This window comes from Gavialis gangeticus, unplaced genomic scaffold (assembly GCF_001723915.1).
Source record: "Gavialis gangeticus isolate Ggan-Ray unplaced genomic scaffold, GavGan_comp1, whole genome shotgun sequence".
NCBI classification, from domain to species: Eukaryota; Metazoa; Chordata; order Crocodylia; family Gavialidae; genus Gavialis; species Gavialis gangeticus.
The window spans coordinates 39,935,841-39,948,419 of record NW_017728995.1 but is presented as its reverse complement, the minus strand read 5'-3'; the positions used below and the strand labels follow the sequence as shown (position 1 = coordinate 39,948,419).

Genomic DNA, 12,579 nt, shown 5'->3' with positions numbered 1-12,579 from the left:
CAGACTGTACTACTGCTGCTAAAACTATCATTTTCTCCTACCCCCATCCCATTAACTTTCCACATCCCAGCTTCATGTTCCTGTCCCCCCAGCCCTCTCTCCAGTGCATCTCTTACATACCCCCACCTATAGCAGAGGTAGAAATCTGTCCTTGCTCACAAGCCCTCTAGTGGCTAGTCACAGCTGTGCAGGTGGGGAACAATTCATAGATTCATAGATTATAGAGTTGGAAGGGACCCAATGGATCATTGTGTCTGACCCCCTGCCCCTGGCAGGAAAGAGGACCGAGGTCAGACGACCCCAGCAAGGTGATTGTCAAGCCACCTCTTGAAGACCTCCATGTTAGGTGATAGTACCACCTCTCTTGGAATCCCATTCCAGACTCTGGCCACTCTTATTGTAAAGAATTTCTTCCTAAAGTCTAACCTAAATCTACTCTCCACTAGTTTGCACCCATTATTCCTAGTTACTCCCTGAGGCACTCTGGTAAACAGTGCATCCCCAATTCCCTGCTGTTCTCCCTTGATAAATTTATAGGCAGCTACAAGGTCACCCTTCAGCCATCTTTTGCATAGGCTGAAGAGATCCAGATCTCTCAACCTCTCCTCGTAGGGTCTTTCATGGAGACCACTAATCATGTGAGTGGCCCTCCTCTGAACCCTCTCTAGATCCTCTGTGTCCCTCTTGAAGTGCGGCACCCAAAACTGGACACAATACTCCAAATGCAGCCTGACCAATGCTACATAGAGGGGGAGCATCACCTCCCTTGATCTGTTGGTCATGCATCTGCTAATACATGACAAGGTGAGATTGGCTTTGTTAATGGCCTCATTACACTGCCAGCTCATGTTCATCTTGGAGTCAAGTATGATCTCTCTCAGCCTCAAGATCTCTCTCAGCCTCTGAGCTACTGAGAAGGACATCCCCCAACCTGTAGGTGTGCTGAAGATTCCTCTTTCCTAGGTGAAGTACCTTACATTTATCTTTGTTGAATTGCCTGCTATCATTTTCTGCCCATTGAGCTAACCTGTCCAGGTCAGCCTATAACTGCTCCCTGCCCTCTAGTGAATTCACTTTGCCCCATAATTTGGTATCATCCATGAATTTGGAGAGGGTGTTCACCACACCCTCATCCAAATCGCTGATGAAGATATTAAATAACACTGGCCCAAAGACCAAACCCTGCGGGATCCCACTACCCACCTCTTTCCAGGCCGAGAATGACCCGTCAACCACCACTCTCTGGGTGCAGTCCCTAAGCTAGTTAGCCACCCACCTGGCTGTGTAGGCGTCCACTCAACAGCCCATTAGTTTCCCTATGAGACTAGGATGTGAAACTAAATTGAAGGCCTTCCTAAAATCCAGGTAGATGACATCGGCCTCCACTCCTGTGTCAAGGCAGTATGTGACCTAGTCATAAAAGGCTATAAGGTTTGTCAGGCAGGATCTACCTGTGATGAACCCATGCTGGTTTCCTTTCAGCATTGTTTCCTCTGCTGGGCTTTCACAAATATGCTCTTCAATGATTTTTTCTAGTATTTTCCCAGGGATAAAGGTAAAACTGACTGGCCTGAAATTACCTGGCTCCTCCCTTCTCCCCTTCTTAAAAATGGGCACCACGTTGGCCTTTTTCCAGTCCCCAGAGGCCTGTCCAGGGCACCATGAGAGCTCAAACAGCCATGCCAGTGGCTCAGCAATGACACTGGCCAATTCCTTCAGCATCCGCGGGTGGAGGTCATCCGGCCCAGCTAACTTGTACCCATTCAGCCCTTCCAAGTGCTCTTTAACTAAGTCAACACTAACTTTAGGCAGTCTGATGCCTTTTGGACATCTGTCTATGCTCAAGGAGGGGAGATTGTCTTGGTCAGTATTAAGGAATACTGAAGCAAAGAACTCATTGAAGAACTCCACCTTTTTCCCTGCGTCAACCACCAACTGACCTGATTTGTCCTGCAGGGGTCCTATGCTACTCTGCACCTTCTTTTTGCTCACTATGTATCTGTAGAAGGACTTTTTATTGTCCTTGATTGTTGTAGCTAGCCTAAGCTCCAATCCTGCCTTGGCCTGCCTGACTCCCTGCAATAGTGCGCCAGGATGGTGTATGCCTCCTTGGTGGCTGCCCCCTGCTTTCACTGCCTATACATCTCTTTCTTTGCCCCCAGTCTTTCCTTAAGCGCCCTGTTAAGCCAAGGAGGCTTTTTTTATCCCCTTAGCTCCTTTCCTGTGTAAGAGGATAGGCTCCTTTTGTCACCCAAGGATCACTCCCTTGAGAAACTTCCAACCCTCTTGGACTCCCGATGCTCTTGAGTTCAGCCACCTCACTAACTAGGTTCCTAAGTTTACTAAAGTTGGGCCTTCTGAAATCTAAAACTTTAGCATCACTGGATATTTTTCTCACCCTTCACTGGATAGTGAACTCAACCATGTGGTGGTCACTATCACCCAGTTTATTGTGCACCCGCAGGTCCCCCCACGAGATCATCCCCTGTTGCTAAGACCAGGTCTAGCAAGGCACTATCCCTGGTGGGACTGGAAACCATCTGGGTTAGTTGGAGGTCCTGCACACAGTGTAAGAATCTCCTTGAGCAGCTTGTTTTGGCTGCCTGTTCCTCCCAGCTGATGTCTGGGTAATTTAGATCCCTCATGACCATTGCCTCCCTTGCCTGTATGGCATCTGAAAGCTGCTTGTAGAATACCTCATCTAGTTCATCATCCTGGTGAGGAGGTCTGTAGTAGACCCCCACTACAAAGTCCTTTTTTCCTGGCCTCCCCAGGATCCTGACCCACAGTGCCTCAGTATTCCCCTCCTCTACTCTTGCCTTGATGATGGAAGATGTGTACTGCTCTTTAATATAGACAGCTACACCCCCACCTTTTCCTCCCCTCTGTCTCATCTATACAACATGTATCCCTTCAATGCCTACCGCCCAGTCATGCGTAGAATCCCACCATGTTTCAGTTAAGCCAACTAGGTCATACTGTGTGCTGGCAAGCAGGAGCGTGAGTTCCACCTGCTTGTTCCCCATACTCCTGGCATTTGTGTAAAGACATTTTAGTCCCCCAGTGGGTGCTCTTGGTGTCCCTTTGTGTTGATGGCATGTGTTCCCGTTAGTGCTTACCTGGTTAGGTCCAATGCCTTGTTTGTGGTTTTCCAAACCTGGGTTCGCATCAACCACAGGTTCCCCACCCCCCGTTGAACCTAATTTAAAGCTCTTTGGAGGAGATCAGCCAACCTGCGGGAGAACAGATGCTTACCTCTAGGAGAGAGATGAAGATCGTCCCATCCTAGGAAGCCTTCTCCCTGGAAGTGCTGGTTGCGGTTGCAGAATCTGAATCCCTCCTGAAGACACCATCTCTGGAGCCACCAGTTGACTTCCCTGATGTGGGCATCCTGGTGCTTTCGGATGCTGCCAGCTGGAAGGATAAAAAAGAATACCACCTGACTTTCTGAGGCTGACCGCCAGCTCATGGAAGTCCTTCATGATGCAGTCAGGACTCCTCCCAGCTGCATCATTAGTGCCCACATGGACAAGAACCATGGGGTAGTAGTCAGAGGGCTTGATGAGTTTAGGATTCCTTGCAGTGATGTCACTAATCTTAGCTCCAGGCATGCAAGAGACCTCTCTCATCGTGGGATCTGTTTGGCAGATCTGCCCTTCTGTGTCCCTCAGGATTGAGTCACCCACCACAATAACTCAGCATTTCTTCTTCTGCCTGGGCAGTGGTCCCAGTGGTGGCTGCAGGGGTCACCTCCTCTGTATCCTGCTCTACTAGAGAACGTTCCTCTGCTGCCTCCTCTATTGGAAAATGTTCCTCCTCTGTCTCCTCTGTCAAGGCTGCCAGGGCCCCATACCTGTTCCCCAGATGCACTGGGGAAGCAGACACCAGGTCCTGTCACCGGGGTCCAGAGGTAACATTCATCCACTCCCCTGCTGCAGATTCCTCTCTTGGGGTTTCACCTGTAGGCATCTGGAGATGTAAGGAATGGAAGTACCTGTCAAACACAGCCTCATCCTTCCTGATCCCCCTCAGCATGGTCACCACCTCCTGGAGTTCCCTCACCAGCTCCTCCAGGGCCCAAAGGTGGACACATGAGGGACAGGTGAGGTGGCCCTCCTCCCTGGGTGGCTAGGTCCCTGCCAGGTCACCCCTGCAGACAGGGAGGCAGGACTCTGTCTGGGTGGAGACCTCTGAGGAGCCACGGGTGGGTGGCCCCATTAGGGCAGGGTCCCCAGCTGCAGCACCGCATGCCCTTACTTTAGCTGCAGAGCTATGAGTCCTCGTCACTCTCATGTTGGGTGATCCTTCTTGTTTGCTCCTTCTGTGCGCCCACCTTGTGCGAATGCCTGAGCAAGCACAGGTGTGCCCTTACAGAGCATGCCTGTTTCCATGCTCTGTTTGCATGCATAGCTTGGGAGTGTGGCTAGTTGCCAGCTCACTTAAGAGGGCTCTGAGGGGTTCCCCCTCCAGATCCTCTGCAGCTGTTCCAGCCCTCTGCCTCCACCTCAACCCCACTTATCTTAAAGGTCTTCTCCTGCTGCTGCCTCTGCCGCTGCTGTAGGTGAGTCCAGGGGGCACACATGAACTGAGGCACACAAGTGCCCACTCTGTCCTCAAACCCCAACTGCCTGCGGTTTGACCAAACCGCAGCTTTTAAGGGCTGTGATTTGAATTTCCAGGGCTGGCTCAGCTGCCAATCAGGTGACTCTAAGCTGAATCAGCCAATCAGGGCCTCTCCGGGCTTCCCCAGAAGTGCCTGCTGGCTGCCCCAGTTGCTGTGACTCCCTCCCCGCGAAGGAGAGCCCCGGTTCCTGGGATGGTCGGGACCACTGCCCTAGGGATCAGCCTCTGGGCTGTGCCCAGGGATCAGCCTCCAGGCTGTGTCCTTTCACCCAGGGAAACGTTCCCCCCACTAACCTGCTCCCTGCCTATGCCCCACAGAGCATGCCTGTTTGCACACTCCATTTGCATGTGCAGCTCAGGAGCACGGGTCCCTGCCAGCTCACTTAAGAGGGTTCCAGAAGAGAAGATTTTTGGAGAAGATTTTTAAGCCTTAAGATGTCACTGCTGCAAACTTGAGCTAGCACTAACACCAATCAACATTTGAGGAGCTCAAAGTGCAATGTGTAACAAGGTGTAAGGCAGTAGTGTTTCACAAGGCATAATATATAGTTCCTTAGAAGCAAATGAAGGAAAAATTTGTTGCAATGGAAATTTCCTACTGGTGAAAGTATGTGTGATAGAAAGGCTGAGTGTAAAGGCTGGGAGTTTGAAAAAAATCTTTAATGTTAAATTTTGTGTAAGTGGCAGAGAAATCATTGATTCAATCAATGCAGAATTACAACGCCATTTTCACAAGGGTGTTCTTATTTCAGAGAAGGATCACATATGGATACAATTCTGGACAAAGTATTGTAAAATACATTGGTGGGAATAATCTTGTGTTGGCAGAGATTGATCTAGACAGTTTAATCAGTCTTCTAATTTCTCAGTGCCTATGACTCTTTAAACTGCAACAATGTAATTTTAGTATGCTTTGTAGCATTTCAGTCATACAATGTCTTCTGATTTAGAACTTGACCTATATATAGTAAAGTCTAGTTGGCTTGAGACAAGAAGGAGCCTTCATCACAAAACCAGGTTACAGATCTGACACTGCCATATTGAGATCCACATTTTATTTTATTTTTTATCTGTAGAATGAAATATACAGATAGCTAAAATCAGTAGTGGCCAGCTTCCCCTGGGGCCTTTATTAATTCCTCATATTGAGAAAGTTCAGAGCAGTAAAACTGACTGAGAAAGATGGTTAGGCAGTGAGATAAGCAGAAAGGGAATGTAAAAGATTGGGGGACTCCTGCATTTTGTTCTTAAAACAAAATGGAATTTGACATTGTCATAACATAAAAACTAAACATATAATCTGTTCTATTCTGACTGCTCTTGTGTGACAAAGCTACAACTTTTTATAAACCTGACCTTATCATGTCACATAGATCAAACATAAATTAAGATGAACTTCTCAGCAATGGTTTTGTATGCCACAGTTACTTATCAAATGAAAGCTAAACCTTTGTCAAAAATAAAGCCACTTGAAGCTCAGAGTTTGGAAGAGAGAAAACATTAGAAGATGATTCGTTGATTGCTTCTAAATTTCCTGAAAAAATTATATTAAAGAGAAATGTGAGAGGGTGAAATCCTCCACACCATTAAGTGTGAAAACCTCAAAGGCTTTGAAGATCTACTCTACTTTCGAGTGGAGTATTAGGAGGGTTGCAGAACTTGTAGGAAACTGTCATTAAACCTTTCAAGTATACTTATGCATTCAAGAATGCCAGTTGGCAAGACACATTTTCTTTATAAGAAACCAGCTGTCAAATGAGTCCATAGACTGTTATTTCTAAGATTGACTCGGTCATGTGAAATGGTTAATTTATGAATTAATCAGAGGCTAAATTATTTGTGATTTAACTAATAACTGGATCTCAGCAAGGGTACTGAGAGATGTGCCAAGGAAAAGGACTATTTGCTGGGGAGGGATAGTGGATATTGTACTTTCCAAATGAAAACATTCAGGAGCAAGGAACAACCTAAAATGAACCTAATTAAAAATGCAACATTTGGAACAAAAAGAGGGTGCAAGGGGAAACAAATAGCAAAGATCAGATTTATTTTTGATAATTGTGAAGGCAATTTAATTTATTTAGTCATGAGTTAAACAGCATTAGATAATGACTGCCCAATAACAAACAGATTTTTATTCCAGATTTAAATAATTTAATCATTTAAAGGATTTGTTTCTCATATAACCAGATCACTGTTTGTTTGTTTTCTTTTCTTTTAAGAGCAAAATTGTCTCACCCTTGATAATCTTGATTAGTACCTTACCTGAGAGTGGTTGCACTGAAAGAATCTTTGGTTCTTAAATAACAAGGCATCAATTAAAAGGTACCAGATAACTGACTGAAAACACCTCCATTTTCAGGTGTATAACTTCATCTCTTCAAAACAAGCTTCCTAATATCTTGCTCAGTAATATAACTCCCTCAGGCTAGGGACAGAAGTTACACACCAACCAGTTTAAGTGATCAGAAACTGGTTAAAACCTGTAACAGAATATAAGTTCAGTGCACATAAACCAGTTTCAAAATGGCCAAAACTGGTTAAAGATAAACCTGATTGAATGTAGTATCAGATAACTGATTTGGGTCAAACCGGCTTATGGAACTTCTGGCCCAGACCCCTTCCTGGTTTAAGTTAAACCAGAGTCCCTCAGCATCCCAGCATGCTTTTCAGCCCTGGACTGGGCTGGGCTGGGCTGGACTGTCTGCTGCAGACAGCAGGGCTGGCCCTGCCCCTCTGCTCTCTAGCCAGAGCAGAGGCAAGGACATGGCCAGACGTCAGCCTGGCCTGGCCATCTGAGGTGATGGAGGCAGTGAGAGGCTTTATTCCCACCTCCCTCCCTTCTCTCCCTGGGGACCACAGCCAGTGTCTGCCTGGCTGGGCGGAGCAGCCCCTGTCAGGATACCCCTTTGCCACTAGAGCATCAGGAGCAGGAGTGTGGCCAGAGCCAGCAGGGTGGCCCCGCCATCCACCTATCTTGCCTGCAGTTAAGGCTGGGGATGTGGGGCAGACCTGGGCCAGCCCATGGGCAGTGCTGAAGGTGGGTATAGGAGCCAGCTTGGGTTGGGGCCATGGGAGCTGTGCGGCTGGATTGCTCCTGGCTCTCCATTCCCAGGCCAGATAGGGCTGTCATAGCACTGGCTCCAACTCCTGCCTACCTTCCATCTCCTCCACCTACCCAGTGTGATGAGCAGACCCTGTGGGCAGGTGGAGGGGATGGATGGCAACTGGGAGCTGGAGCCAGATCTCCATGCACTGGGCAGAAGCCAGTGGGCCAAAGCTTCCACCCACCCAGAGTGGTTCAGCGCAACGGGAGCAGGAGCTGCAGCTATAGGTGAGGGGAGTAGAACAGCCCTGCTGGCCCCAACCAGCATACAGCTTTGGTGGGACAGTTCTCCAGGTGCTGCTATGGCACTTCTCCTGGAGGTGGCAGTGGGAGGGGTGGGGAGGGAGAAGCTTCAGTCTGGTACCTTCTGCTCAGCACATGGAGGCAGATTCTGGCCCAGAATCCCAATAAAATCAAAGTTTTAGAAATTCATTTTGAAGTCTCTGCAAATTGGGATAATCTCCAGTAAAAATACCTAAGTTCATGATTGAGAAAGAAGAAAAAATAATAGCTTCTTACTTCATTTATTTATCTAGGCCAGTGGTTCCCAATCTTTTTAGACTCAAGGCTCCCCTTAATAAACTTAAGGCACCCCCTCAGAAAATGACAACTCTCAGTTTTCTGTCCTTTTTTGGCTACAGAAAAATAATAGAACAGTTCGTCCATTGAAAAGAACTCAGAAAGATCACAACAGAGCAGAACATTTTGTAACACAATGGATTCTTGCATGACAACTCTGAGTTCATCTTGTGAACCATGTTTACACCCCTAACAGTGTTATCATTTTGTGACACCTTTAAAATGATTTCAAGGCACCCTGGGGTGACATGGCATCCTGGTTAAGAATAACTGATCTAGACTGAAGTCTTGATTTAGATAATCTTTTGACTGTACTGCTAAGGTTTGCCAAAAAGAGAGCAAGTTTCAGCACATTCTTATGTACTAGTAATTTTTTAAAAAATGTATATTTTTGGGATAGTTAAGATAGTACAGACAGGGATAGAGGAAAGTTTATTTATTGTTATTATTTCAACTAGTTGTAGAAATTGTCATAGATTCATTATTCCTACTGTGGAAACCTACATTTTCAGAACAGTGGTGTTGTAAAGAGTGCAGATTGAGCTAAATCTCACTCACTCTTCTCACACCAGGAATCCAATTTTGGACAACAGTGTATGAGACAAGTGATCTGAAATTGGCCCATTGTGTTTATTTCCACTGTTAGTAGTACAAAGCAGAAGCTGAAGACCCAATTCAGTATTGAGTATAACCTGAATGGTGAGGTAGGAATTAGCTTATACATTGTGAGGACAGTCATTTTTAAGATGTAATTCTATATTGGCCTTCAGGTAACACACTGATCGACTTGCAAACTAGAAGTCTTTACCCTGATCAAATGTAATGCAATGCTTATACTGTGCTGTATCACTGACTTCATTTAAGGTAATTTGATATTGATCTGCAGGCTAATGCTATACAAATACAGTTTTACAATGATATGATTTTTATGAGAAATCATTACATCACACTGAAAAAAAATTAGACTGTCAACCAAAATATGTTTCATAGTTTTAAATTATTTTTTTCTCATTGCTCATATCTGTTGGTTTAGTTTTATATGAAATGTTTAAAACTTATTTAGAAATTCTGGTATTTCAATGTAAACTATAAGCATTGGGTGTTTAAGACTTTTTATAATACACAAAAAGGGTAGAAGTGTATTACCATTCGGTCATCTAAGTGGTGCTTTTGGCACTAATACACAGGTAGCAATTCTATTTCCCAGCAGATGGACATGTGAGCATGTGTGCACATTGTATACGTAGACTGAGCAGCCTGTGATTTAGCTCCTATAGATGAGTGGCTAGGAGACTTGCCTAGGAAGCTAGAAAACTGAGCTCTAACCACCAGTGGGGCCAGAAGGCAGGGAGCAGGTTAGAAGGTTTAAGGCTCCGTGCTACCATAGATGCACTTTTATAAGTGGATTAGCAGATCTGCTGTTTAATAGAAAATTACCTCAGCTGTTGATATAGAACTATCACTGCTATGAAAAATATAGTGCCGGATTCTGGTATTCTTACTAACAATGGGACTGATCTGAAGTCCACTGCAGCCTGTGGATGTCACAAACTCTTTTGACCCATGTGGTCTGAACGTTGAGTTGCTACTGAAGTCTACAAGGAATGTTTTACAATGTTTCCCTTTTTGTCACACTTTGCACCTATTTTATCGCTAGTCATTTTTTACCCCCAACTTGGTTTTATATATTGTTTCCTTCTAAAAGTAAAATTAACACAGTTATTACTTCAGTTCAGGAACAGATTTAACTTTATTAGTGAATGTTAAGAAGGAGATTTACAAAGTTAGAGGGGTAGAAGGGAATACAAAGACCCAGATGAGGGTGGCTACATAGTCTGTGAGAGTAAAAGAAGTAGGGGATACAACAAAGTTACAAAGTAATGATGTAGCCTATTTGTCCCAGGGGTGGCTTGGGTTGGGGTGGGGGGGTAGGAGAACTAGGGGTGCAAAGGAGAAAGGGTACTGGAGAAAGGAGAAACAATACATAATGCTCTGCACAAGGTAGCCGCATTGTTACAGAGTGGTGGGTTTTGAAGAGTGCACAGAGATACAAGTAACACCAGGTGGGGGTACAATTGCAGGGGTGAGGGAGAGTGCAGGTATGAGGGTTCTCGTCACAGTCCGATGGAGTGGGGGGGCTCAGGCAGCCCTTCTGATTTTCTTCCAGCCAGTGTTCAACTGGGGTCCACATACTGGTGCTTGTCCATGATACGTTCAACTTAGATATCTCTGAACCATCTCATGGTTTTGGACACCATCAGTTGCCTCAGCATGGCATAATGGTGAGATACTATAATGCCCCCAACTAAAATCAGTGGGGGCCACCCTTTTTAGTAAGCATGCCACAAAATAGCCTTGCATCCACCCTGAGTGCTGTTTCAATCCCCTTTCCTTGCCCAATCAGCTGTTCTGCTTTCTGATTCCTGTCCTATCTGCCACTGAACTGCCTGTCCCCTCCCTACGCTGCTGTGTCCCATACACAGAGGCTTCCTGTGTCACCTGTTGCATATGTGCTTCAGGTTGCTCTAGAGGTGGGAAATAATTAAATCTGTTACCAGGAAATTATATGCTTCACCTACATGATCAGTATAAACAGAGGCCATAGTTGTGATGATTTGAAAAAAGCAGGCCCTATTTTAGAGCAGTAAGAGCCCATTGTATAAAGAATTCATTGAGTTTACCAACTCATATAAAATAGTGTAATGCTTGATTAGACTATGAGCATAATGCATTATTTTTAAGTTAAACACTTAACAGTATGACGCCCATCCACATATAGCAATGGAAAAGAACAACAACTTATACTTGATTCTGACTAATAATTGGAGCCCTGGACATGCTGAGTGAACAAGCTTCCTATATGACAAAAATAAAATATGTTAATGAACAAGTCCAAGGGCAGAAGCATTAGATTAAGACTGAACAGCAGAAGCATGAAAACAGCTATGTTTTTGCCCTCAGGAAGACAACTTTACAACTGTAAACAGAATGCAGGAAGATGTGCTTAGAAGGTACTGACTTCAGATGAACCTAATTAGATATGTTCTGTTTATTTTTTCATGCACTCTGGTGAACAGTGCAATTAGGGAAGCACAAACAAGTCAATTCTGAGTCCATTTCTGAATGGCTGTGTGTATGAGGGGCAATAGGGTATTGGGTGGGGCAGGTGTATCTGTGGGGAGTTGTGGGAGCGGGATGTGGGTGTGAGGACCCCACACATGGTATCCCCATGCTGCACAGCACCTCAGCAGCAGCAGCAGCTGCAACAGCAGCAGCAGGCGGGAGCACTCAGGGCATTCATGCCTGGCTCAGGCGCTTCCACTGGCAGTGCACAGTTCTGGCCAGCACTGCATGTGGTGGTAAGAAACACAACAAGGCCAGCCTGCCTCTATCATGCGGGGCTCCCTGCAGCACATGTGCAGCTCCCACGGTTGTGTGCCACCAGAGGAAGCCCTGCAATGGAGCAGGCTCCCTTCCCCACTCCCTGCTATGCAGGTCCCAGGACTCCACCTGCTTCCCCACAGAGTGCCAGGACCTGAGTGGCAGGGAGCAGGGAAGGCATCTGGCTCCATCGAATGGGGCAGTTGAGCCAGGCTGGCTGGGCTGCACTCCTCGCCACCACATGCAGCACTGGCCAGAGCTGCATGCCACTGACAGCAGCACCTGTGCCAAGCATGAGTGCCCTGAGCACCCCCACCTGCTGCTGGTGGTGGTGGCCTTCTTCAAGAGAAAAATAGAGGACATAAAGGCATTGGGTTTCATAGCAATAGAAGACAGAGGACAGAGTAGCAGAAAAATGGAATGTCCTCTATGATGGCCACCCTACTTCCATACCTGCTGCCTGGAGTGAGCTGGATGCCTGGGAAGCCAAGCAGGTCCCCCGGCAGCTGCAGCAGTGGCAACATCAGCCCTGGCTGGGCCAGGTCCTTCTGAACACAAGAGTAGGAGTGAGGCACAATAGGGTATGCTGGGGAGGGGTTTATATGTGGGTGTCTCCATCCCACCCTCATGGGCAGAACGGCTGGGTGGGGTACAATTAGCTGGTGGGCACCCACAGTCCAGATGAAATTGCCTGGTGAGCCAGATCTGGCCCTAGGCCATATTTTGCCTGCCCACGTAGTCGATACTAAAGATGTAAACAGCTTGTCTTCACAAGAATGAAACCAAATGTCTTCTTTAAAACAAAAAAAATCAAAAGAAAGACAGTAACCACAATAGATATTTTAAAGGATTCTTAGGATGATTAGAAACTATAATATCCAGAATCTTTC

General features: G+C 46.1%; 1 long non-coding RNA gene across 1 annotated transcript in view; it reads right to left on the bottom strand.

The window, feature by feature from the left end:
- The window catches only part of LOC109287840, an 18,090-nt gene extending 6,399 nt beyond the window's left edge, over positions 1-11,691 (bottom strand). The window contains exon 1 of the long non-coding RNA XR_002094974.1: positions 11,682-11,691. This is a non-coding gene — a long non-coding RNA (uncharacterized LOC109287840). The remainder of the gene's footprint in view (positions 1-11,681) is intronic.
- Between the last annotated feature and the right edge of the window lie 888 nt (positions 11,692-12,579).